General features: G+C 35.1%; 1 protein-coding gene across 1 annotated transcript in view; it reads right to left on the reverse strand.

The window, feature by feature from the left end:
* The window catches only part of LOC135840678 (tRNA dimethylallyltransferase), a 130,561-nt gene that overhangs the window by 41,179 nt on the left and 77,249 nt on the right, over positions 1-12,133 (reverse strand). The gene's annotated exons all lie outside the window — the stretch shown is intronic.

Here is a 12,133-nt window from a genome sequence, read left to right on the forward strand (position 1 = left end):
AAGTACGCGTATTTTTTTCAACTAGTTGGCAAAATTTTGAAACCGACTCGAAATCTCGTACGTAACCGTACAACATATATTTCTATTTGTAGTAATTTCAAGGTATGTAGGTAGTAAAATATCGATGTTATTGACGATCGATACAATGCCCCCTTCTCGCATCTTTACAACAGTCATCAATTCTCACTGAGTAATTCGCAGAATCTGACGTCTTTTTCCATTATTACTACGACTACGTCTTCTTTTTGAATTCGCAATTTGAAACAGACCAAAAATCTTGAAAAAGCACACCTTTGAGGAAAGGAAGAGTATTCATTTCGATGACTACCGCGACTTGTCCATCGACTGAACAATTAACGCACAGTTTCGCGGAAACTAATACGCATAATTACACGACAAAAAGTGGGGAAGTTACAATACTACAATACTTTATTGAAACTCTTCAGTCAACAATTCATTTATAACATCCATTACACATTAGAGGAGAGTAACTAGGTTACGAGTTAATAATAGCTATTAGACTGGAAATGTATTTAATCTGTGAACGAAATTACAACAGACAAGTAAAACCATACAAAGCTGATTGAAACAACGAACTTGGACTTAGCAAGTACCAGTAATAGTACGTAGATTTATCCAAAATAATCGCATAAAGCTTCCTGGAAGATTTTTTTTCGGAGTTTCAAATGACTGAAATAATTGAATAGGTACTTGAAGGGAATATTAGGTATTCAAATGTTCCGAACTTTCAAGTTTGATCACAATTACCACAATTTTTTTTGAGAAGTTGAAGAATGCAGTTGAAAATTTTTTGGAATTACCTCAAAAAAGTTCAAGCCTTACAATCTCATCTCAAAAGCATTAGGATCTCCAAAGTTCACAGAAAAAAAACTGATCGAAATATGTAGATGTAAGATCTGATTCTCATACAAAAAGACAGGCATCGAACTCAGAATTATTTCGAGAAACTATTTTTAGAAATGAAAAATGTAACCAAATTTTTCGGAATTTTAAGATCCGAGAGGATGAAAGAATTGCACAACAACTTTGACACAAAATCGACTCATATTCAAAGAGCAGAACTTTATCATTTTACAGGAAGAAATTCCAATCGCCAGGAATACAAAAATCATACAAAATTACATCAACGAAAAAATTTTCAAAAGCTGAATTTCATTACTCACTGCTCTAATCTAGAAAAAAACAATCAAAATTCAAGTGAAGCGAGCGAGGTGGAAAGTTGAAGAGCCAACGAAGTATTTTCGATTTAACAAATCAGCAAATTCATCATCATTATAGTAACTATAAATCGTTTAAAATCCTCCCTCCCAAAAAATTGAAAATTTTCAGTCTTATCAAAAAAAAAATCACTCAAAACCTCAGGAGGATGAAAACACAATTCTGCTTTTATATATTATGCAACTGAAGAAATCCCACCATTTTGATTTGGTTTTAATCTAGGAGTAGTGGGCGACGTTATAGATACGAGAGTCCTCAGATGAATTTCAAGCGGCAATTCGGCAAATTGAGTGAAACTTGACAGAACCTCGCAAATTTTTCAACATCAAAAACAGCCATTTCTATGTCACATTCTTTCAAAAATTTTGAAGGTAAAAAATTGACTTCTCACATCAAGAGTAATGTTTGGTTTCGTTCTGCAGGATTGTGAATTTTGGAAAACTTTCGCCTTTGCTTCGTTCGGGATGATTTGAATTCTACTGTAGGTAAAAATTTTCAGAAATTTCTGGAAATGGAAAACCATTCATAGGTAACCAAATCAACAGAAAAATTCAAATAACCCCTTTTTTGGGAAGGGGGGATTTTTATTCGGCATCCCTGCATTTTGTTCGATTGTTTCCGGACCCCAACCCCTCCACGAAATTGTTCGAACCACCTCAGTTCCCTCTCCTTTTAACTTCTTCTCCTCTTCAAAAAAAAAGTTCCAAGTTTCAAAACTTGATGATTTTTCATCCAATTTTCCAAAAATAGTGGGAATAATATCTCTAGAAAAGTCGTGCCGATACGATTTTTGCCTCAGAATTTTTAGACAGTAAGCTCATTATTGACACATTTTCCCTTGAGCTTCTTTTTTTCAGGTATACCAAGGTGAATTTGTCGAAAATTTAGAGACAGGAATTTCAAAATTTTGAATGTTTTCAGAACCCAAAGGGAATACTCTACACCACCGCTGAAAACTTCGTAAGCTGAAATTCATTGTATGATTTTTGAAAATTTTTGAAAAGTTCAAATTTGGCTCATTTCTCATGAAAAAAAGTCAAAATTTAATCAATTTGACATTAAAGGTTTAAATTCGATTTAAACCTTGTTTTTAACCTTTTGAATCGATTAGTAATAGTTTCAAACCGCTTAGGAGCTTCCAGCGGATTTTTGGATTCTTCAGTTTTCGAAAAAAAAAACACTCCATAGTAAGGTGAAAATTGAGTTCAGCATTCATAAATTCGGATTTAACATCTTCGCGGCTCTTTCGACCAATATACCGATTTAGGCACGTAATTTCAAAATCTTTTTGTGTCGATTCAAATCCAACAATTTGTTTAGAAATTATTTTTGAAAAAAAAATGAAAAAATCCAAGAAAAACGATTAAACTTGGTTTGTACTCTATTTGCGACCTCTTGGGAAATTAGTGATGATTTTGGACATTTTCCTTCACGTGTACATGAACGATGAATAAATTTTGAGTTGTGTTTTCTCAGTTGAGGGAAGGAGGCGAGGAAACCTAAATGTAGACAAAAAAATCTCACACAGAGGTAATTTTACAACTTTTTACCACCTGCGTTTCATCAAAAAAAACAAAAAACAAAAACAGCTTTCAAAATTAATCTTTATTTTTTCAAAAATACATTTTTTCGGATTTTTTATTTTTTCAATATTTTTCAAAACTGAATAAATACAATATAAGAATGTAATTTTCTCAGTTTATAAAAGTTTTAGAGCACAAATTAGTATGTGGGACAGAAAAATTTGAAAATATTTTCTCAGTTTTTTACGTACCCTGCAATTTTTCAATTTTTTTTACTTTTCTTAACATTATTCTAAAACAGAAATTCGTCAATTTTTTCGAAATTAACCCAACACTCGTCAGTCATGTGACTTCAACAGGTAGAAAAATAATCAAAAAATCTCGGCCAACAACCCTCGTCTCATTTCTACATATCAGCATCATTTCCCGTGTGAAAATCAAACACACCAAAATAAATATAAAATTTATCTGCCCGGTTCAATAAACGCGCGAAGCTTCGAACAAAAAAATTTTTTCAACGTTCGGTCGACCGATACATTTGCTAACGTTTCTGCGAAATGGAAGCGTTTAAAAAACCGCCTATAATCGCAGTGTTAGCAAAGTTCGCGAAGTTCGCGCCCTACGAATGCGAACTTTTTACGAACTTGTTCGATTTCTAAAGATCACGAACTGAACGAATTCGCATTTTACGCTAAAAAATTCCAAATTTATGCAAAAATTTCCAACGTTTGCTCCTACGAATGCGAACTTTTTGCGAACGAGTTCGATTTTAATGAACGCGAACGGGAACGAGTTGGCATTTTTCGCGAACGTTGCCAACACTGCCTAATCGCATTCGCACACCTGCCGGCTGGTTTTTCAAATTTCAATAATGTGTATTTTGCACACATACACGTTTAGATACTATGTAACGTACGCATAGATTATACAGATACACTCGCAAAATACAATATAATATCGTATTGTATCAACGTACAGCCGTGAGCTTTAATAAGTCAACGTATTCGGTTACCTTAGGTCGTTAACATCAATTAACGAACTTCCCAACGTCATACATAGACTCACGAATTCGTATACATATAAATGTACATAGAATCGTACATGTCTGCATCGTTTCAGTAACCCTCGCTCGCTTTTCCGCACAATTCCGCCGCCTTTCAACTGATCGAAATAACTTTTCAGCCAGCTCGTTTGAAAATTCTCCCCGTATAGCTTTTCCCGTGCGACCAAGACATCAATCAAGCTGAATTTTTTTTTCAAGTCGAACACACATGGGAGAGAAGAACGAGGAAGATTTTACGAGCAAAGCTTGCGCAAACCAGCACAGGTAACGAGACTGTGATGGTAATTACCCCTCGGATCCCTTCGAATGCAGATTCACCCAAAACGTTGCCTCTTAGCTGTATAATTGCCAGAAGCTATTAATATAAATCGCGGGACGGCGCGCTTTTACCAGGCGCTTCCTAGGTGAATGTCCTAAGATGCGAATTCTTCGAGAGATGTGTGTCTGCTTAGCGCGGTAGTACGCTCATCTTGTAGTACGAGTGTATTCCAAATGCAACAAAATCTGACCTGTTAAAATGCATCGTTAAAGGCGACATCGTTGCGGTCGTCGTCGGCGTTGCCATTACAGCGACCGTTGCCGTTTAAGAATGGAACCGAGTCCAGAAACACGGCCAAGATTTTTAATAAAAATTACCCAAATTTTCAAACAAATAAATTACCCATTCATTCCGAACTCGCACACCAATCATCCGAAATGTTATTACTCGCAAACACGTGTTAATGACGCTTATACGACGAATTTCCTTTCTTCCGAGAAGTGTTCGGATTTTATGTGTTTTTTTTTCCTCTCTCTCTCTCTATACTTCTCTCTTCGTCATTTTCGTTCATTTTAACTTGGGATTTCTATTCGTTTATTTATTTATTTTATTAATATAATGATAACGTATTAGAGGCGCTTTTAAATACACGTAATACGATTTCCTATACATAGTACGAGTAATGTTAAAACTACAATCTCTAAAGGTGAATAACACATTTCCATCTATACGTATAATAATTATTATTACTCGTTCATTAAGCTTAACATCAATTGTAGAATACAAATTATCGAAATCGTACGTTGTGTCAGATGATAGATGTCTGGCTGGCTATCCTCCACCCCTCTCCTCTCCTTCCTCTTCCTATTCAATTAAAGATTGCTCCTTTTAAAGAAAAATTTAAACAGATCATGTTTTCAAGTTGGCTAAAATGTAAAAGGAATCTCCGTACAATCGAGTAGGACACGAACCTATTGACCTTGACATCTCGGATTTAAACGAAACTTCCATAGAAGGAATGAGCATGTCAAAAACCTACAAGACCGAAATTTCAACTACCGAAATTCATTAACTGTTGAATTTTCCAAACCTTCGCAAGATTGTTCTGCGACGACGATTGACGAGACTCAACAAACGAGAAAGAAAACTTGTTCTATTGGGAGGGAGAGGGGAGAAGAGAACGATTCGATCGGAGAACGTTTCAAAATGTCGAGAGTGGATTTTTCGGAATTGGGGGAGGGGAAAATTTACGAAAATTATTTCCAAGTTTTTAAAAGTTTGACATAATGTCAAGAATCCATCGTGATATTTAAAAAAATATAACCTCCTAATATGAGAAAATCAATGGATTTTTCTCCGAAATTTTCGAAAAAGTCGATCGATTTTCATCCAAGTTTTCAGAATCTTGACAAAATGTCAGAAAGTTGAACGATTTTTTTTCAAGTTTTAAAAAGTCAACGACAACGCGATACAGATCAGCGTGACCCGGATCAGCACTGCGCAGATTCCGGAATAACCCCCATCCATGTTAAAATCATGTACTAATCTTTGAAATTTTCACTTGTATCCATAAAAGTGAACTTTCAGATACTAAATCTGATTTACTAAGATTGAACTTGACACAAAATTACTAAATTGCTGAGAGGTCTGCTGAGTACACAGACGACCTTGAGAGGCCAGACAGGAAGAGAAACGACCTTGAGAAATCAGACAGATGGGTCAATGACCCTAAGAGGACAGACGGACAGGACAGACGACCTTGGGAAGCCAGACAGACACGCAAACAACCTCAAGAGGCCACATAGACGGACAGACGCCCATGAGAAGCTGTACAAATAGGTCAGTGACCTTAAGAGGCTGTACAGATGAGTCAAGGGCAGACTAGTTTAGTACGCTGTATTGACAGGTCAATGATTTCAAGTTAAGAGGCCAGACAGGCAGACAGACGAACTTGAGGACCCCATCTAAGGGCCCCCAGCACCTCCCCAAATGGGGTAAAAGTTCAAAAAAGTGTTTTGTTCGTGCGACACATGGAATAGTATGTTTTTGAAAACGCTGAACACGAATATGACGTCAGATTTTTGATTGGACCCCATCCACGGCCCCAAACAAATTTTTTGGACTTTTACCTATTGGGGGAGATTCTGGGGGCCATGGGTGAGATCGATTTAAAAAACTATAGCTATATTCCTGTTCAGTGATATCGAAAACAAAACATACTACTTCATGTGTCACACGAATGTTACCATTTTTTTTTTTTGGGTTACCCCCTTTGGGGAGGTGCTGGGGGCCGTGGACGGGTCCAATCAAAAATCTGACGTAATATTCGTGTTCAGCGTCACCAAAAACATAGAATTCGATATATCACATGCCCCTGATTTTCTTTCGAAAGTTTCGCCCAAAATTGTGGGTCGGGTGCTCCCCCTTCATCAAGAGATCCCATCTCGAAACTTGAATATTTCGAAAAAGCATCAAAAGGTACATCTATGGAAATTTTTCAAAATTTTAAATGCTAGCTCCCACTTACAGCTTAACAGCACCATTTTGAAATTTAAACTTTCAATTTGAAAGTTCAACTTTCAATTTTTGAAAATTTCAAAATGCTTAATAAGTTCTGAATGCAATGCCCTTTCGAACTGTGAAATCAGTTTTGATTAAAGTATCATAGTTTTGGAGGAATGGGCTGCTGAAGTTGAGTACCTCGAGACAATGTGAGAATAATGGAAGCCCCCCACCCTCCCCCTGAGGGGGCTGGGACCAAACTAATTGCGGTGTTCTTACTTACTGGGTGGGTATATATTGTAAAAAAAATTGAGCGAAATCGAAAGACATGACTCAAAAACGTTGGTTGAGTTTACATGGAATGACCCCATTAGGAAGTCATATTTACGGACGAATGATCTGGCTGAGACAGATCAGTGACCTCAAGAGGTCAGACACACGGGTCAATGACCTTAGGAATACAGACAGACCATGAAAAGTCACATAGGTAAGTAAGTGAATAGGCTAAAAACCTAATCCGGATAATCAGACCAGACCAGATCTGATCTTATCAGATCGAAATTGTGATTAGATGACCCGGTCTATACAGACACAATTGTCCGGAGCTGGGCATCACGTCAATCTGCGGAAAATCACAGAATAGAGCTCAGGCTTGGTCCGAATAATCAGGCCGAAAACCTGGTCCGGATGAACAATTTTATGAAAGTTTAGGCTGGAATCAGGACTCTTAAGCAGATTAAATGAAAATTTGAACAAGATTAGAACTTTTTGACAATTTTGACAATAAAAGGGACTACCTGATAATCCTGATGAAATCTGACGCCTTTTCCAGTAATTTTGATATAAAACATGAATTTTTTGGTAATTTTGTCAGCAAAAAATGAGACATCTTCGGACAATTTTCATTTGAAAAAATTGGACTTCTTAAAACACAGATGAGAGAAAAATCAATACGTACTTTTTGAATATCCTAATAACATTGGATTTTAAGCCAAATTCATTTTTCACAAAACTTTGGCCGATGAAACATAAATTTTTAAATATTAGTTTTCAAAATTTTCCAACCATTTAGCAACTTGAATGTATTGAAATTAAATTCGTGAACCTATTTTATGAAACTTCCCTTGATAAAAAATTATAAATGGAGAGTTGGCTTAAATACATATTTCTCATTTATGATCAAAATCACTTTTCCATACAATTTCGGGATGAGCATTCTGTTTACATCAAGATACCTTCCATATACGTGGTTATAACCAAATCTGATGAATGGCAAATATTTGATAGGACACCCTGTACACTCGTACACGATAGGAAAAACAAACAAACAAATATGACGTTGGCAAGTTCGCGACTAAATAAACGTACTTATACGAAACTAAAAATACCCAAAAACTCTCAGAATCACTTCAGTACTACGAATACATCGAATATTTACTTAATAAAATTGAAAATTTTGAAAACAAATCGTTCTACTCTGCAAATGATCGAACAGTCTTAATCACCCATCTAAGACAATTCGACACCCCAATGATCTAAATCATAGATTGAATTTGGAATAAAAACAATTACGCCCAAAATCTGTCAAAAATAATTTACTCGACGAATTTACGTTAGTGAAATAATTTATTATTACTCGTATTTGCATAGGCTAAATAACGGTAATAAATTCCACTTAGGGCGGCTTACGAATAATTACCACGCAACCGTAATGATTTCGCAGTTTCGAAAACTTGATCTATTAACAAATCACATCGTCAGATTGAATTGGTCAAAAGTTTGTCAAAAACAATACCATTAATCGAATTTTTTACGCTTTAAAAAAATACGTACCTAATACATACAATGTCCTTCGAAATCAAGCTCACCTACATAGCACAGCTTGTCATATCTCGAAAAATTACCCACCTAAAATACTTGCCAAATTTTAAGAATTTTTTCAAATGGAAAAATTTCCAAAAAATTCTCCTATCACGATTGATTTTTGAAAACTCACGAGTAAAAAATATCGTGCACATGGAATTAATTTCTTATACGGTTAAAACCGCTTACGTAAGCAGCGATTGTGACAACTTTAATTGTCACGTTTTGTCTCGTTCTCATCGATTTTACAATAGAAGATCTTAGTTTCAGAGAGGGCGACGACGCGACATTCATTTAGCGGCTGGGAACGTTTCATTACAGATTTACATATGTGTACTTTGATACCTAGCTTGGTCAGGAGGTCATCGAGAGGAAATTACTCATCGAATTGATGAGATAAATGTTATCGCAGCGTTACATTGTAATCATTTTCTTTTTCATTATTCGATTAATATTTAAACAAAAAAACGTCTATTTCAGCAACTAGACAGAAAATTCACAAGCAAGTAAACCATCACCAACCATTCTCAGGTGAAGTCTGCAGCTGTGGCAAAAAAAAAGCAACCCGACGCTACAATTTTCTACGCCCACAAACTAGTCAAACGAGAGCGGCGCACCGAATACGACAACTTATCCTTATTATTATCTAACACTCGCAAATAATTACTCTTAGCGTAACTTTCATTTCCTTTTTTATACGTATGACTAATAATTAGTCGTCGAAACGATACTTCGGAGACATACGAACCCGCTAAAAATGGCCAACTTAACCTAATGCTACGGATACGAGCGAGCTTGGTTACATATAGGTATTAATTTTTTATGATTTTTCGTCGTTGTCGTGTTTCATTTTCACCTCGAGCTTTATCGGTTAGAAAAAGTTGTTTATCCATATTGGCCGATTAGCCGCCAATTAATTACAGCGCCGTGTAATCGTAGAAGACTTACTAATAATTATTACCATCGCATCGTTTTATTTTCTTTTGACCGGCGCGACGCGACCACGACGACTCGACTCGACGAGCACCGAAGCAGAAGCAAAACATCCGTTATTAAGTACCCAACCACCTTTTAAGCAGGTAGAAAATACCCGAATACTTCTCTTCGATGCCTCATTCCAATCGTTTATAATTTGCTCATCGAATATACCCCGAAACTCTTGTACCTATTTCTTTCCCTCTCCTTCTACATTCTTTTTTACACCGCACCAAATTGGAAATGGTGCAACAAAAAATACTACAGATACTCTTTCAATAAATTCGGCCTTTTAATTGAATACCAAACGATGAATAGAAGAAGGTGAAGGCGAAATGATGAATTACCAACATAACCACAAGCACAAGGGTACGTTAAACACGTAACTATATAATAAAAAATAAGGGCGTCGTAGGCAAGCGGCTATTCGAGTGTCGAATTTTATACTAAAGATACACTATTTTCAACTCCACATAACCCTCATGAAATCTATCAGGGGGAAGGGTTGAAATGGGAAAAATTTTCATGTGAAAGGTGCCTCGTTAGCATGGTAGAACGGTGACTTACTAATGTAATACATTATTAAAGTTCAAGAATCAGCATAATTATGCAAAAAAATTTAAAACAGGAGCTGGGGTGGTGTTCTTCTAACTCATTTTTTTTTTTTTTTTTTAAGTAACTTGGCTGAACTAAAAAGTTGGAAAAAGTAGCCAAAAAATGGCAAAATGAGAGCAAAACATTACACTCAATGCATAAAAAGTCACCACCATTCAAAAAAACACTAACAACATTACAAAGAAAAATTTTACGGTTTATGATTTTAAAAAGTTAAACTGTTTTTCAACTTTTTGATAAAAAATCAAGGTTTTGGGCAATTTCTGACAACCAAAATAAGATTTTTGAAATTTCTAGAAAAATTGGGACTTTAGACATGAAGGGTTTTTCTGCAATTTTTGAAAATTTTTCAAAGTAAAAATTATAAAACACATGCATAATAATTAAAATAACTTACAACAATGTAGAATTCATGTTGAAATGGGCACAAATATAGTAAACAGCAAAATTTGAAATTAATAAATTAAAACTGAATTAAAATTAGCACAATAAAATCGGATAGAAAATTATCGGACTTCGAAAAAAGACCGAGTATTGAGATAGATAGTCAAAATTATCGCCATTTCATATTCGTAGACAGTTAAAATTTGATAAAAATTAAAAGACTTGTCAGATCACGTGCAGTATCAACTTCGAAAATCGACCTGAAACTATATTACGTATATTGGACTTTAAAAACTCTTTTTGAATCGGTGACAATATTTTCACTAATTAATTCGTTATTTCCAAACCGAAACTTCGCGAGATCGAATACAGACACTGACTGGCGAAATACTGAACAATTTTGTGGGGATTTTGTGAGTTTATATAATAAAAGCGGTCTGAAAATGGCAAAAAAAAACGTGGTGCGAGTCAGTCGAAGGGTGATTTCATACTTTTAGCGATTTTGGCGAAGATATCGAAAAAGGTGTATTTGAATTCAGAAATTCTTGAAATATACAAGATTATTACATTTAGTGACCAGCTGTATTCTAATGGAATATGATAATAAATAACGAATTAACAGCGGGTCACCAAAAGTGTAGATAATAAATTAGAAAATTCATAAAAGGTGGCAGTGACTGACTTGGTCAGTGAGGGAAGAGGTGCGTAATAGCGAAATCTGCGAAGATCGGCAGTGAACCCTTATACAACACACTAACCTACTACCACCACTTGGGTGGCTATAATAATACATACGTACATAATATAGTCTAATCTAAGACAGCCATTTATACGTACATAGAACAACAACTTTTGGCAATAAAAAACAGGACTTTGACAATTTTTCAACAACTAAGACTCTAGGACTTTTTGAACTCGACTGACAAAAAAGTGACACTTCTGATAAAATAACGAAACATCAGGGTAATTTTTGGGAAACATTTGAAAATAATAAGCTATTTTGCTAAAATGCAAAATTTTTGTCAAAAATCAAGAATTTGACAATTTCATCAAAAAGTAGTAATTTTTGGACTTTATTGGCAAAATATTATATTTTTCCCGCAATTTTTACCAAAAACCCTGTTTTTTTTGTTCTACGATAAAAAACGAAATTTTGGTACATAATTTTTGGCAAATTTGGTTCAAAGAAAGTCTTTGCAATTTTGTTTCAAAGCGAAAATTATTTTTGTTAGTTTTTAGCAAAAAGCAAGACTGACAATCAAAAAAACCAGAGCTTTTTGGCAATTATCGCCAAAAAAAATTATGCGAGACTTATAATTTTGGCAAAAAGGACTCTTCGATAATAATCATAGACAAAAAAATTATACTTTTCGGCAACTTGTCGAAGAAAAAAGCGAGCCTTTTTCAATATTTTTTTTCACAATTTTCGTTAAAAAATCGAGAACTTTTTGCCTCAATTTCTCGATAAGTCGCGATTCATTTTCTCAAGACCCGCTACAATAGCCGAATTTCTAATGGGAAAAAATTCGACTAAAACATGAACAAAAACCTCGAATTTTCTCGTTCATTGTAACTTCGAGGAAACTATAAAGTTTCGATCGTTATCAGCGCCAGTCCATATAGAAAACAGCGCCGGTAATTATTTAATTATAAAAATTATACACTGTATACAATATATGTGGTATACGAAAGAGTGTACGCTACGAAGGG

The sequence above is a fragment of the Planococcus citri genome, chromosome 3, assembly GCF_950023065.1.
Source record: "Planococcus citri chromosome 3, ihPlaCitr1.1, whole genome shotgun sequence".
In the NCBI taxonomy this organism is placed as follows: domain Eukaryota; kingdom Metazoa; phylum Arthropoda; class Insecta; order Hemiptera; family Pseudococcidae; genus Planococcus; species Planococcus citri.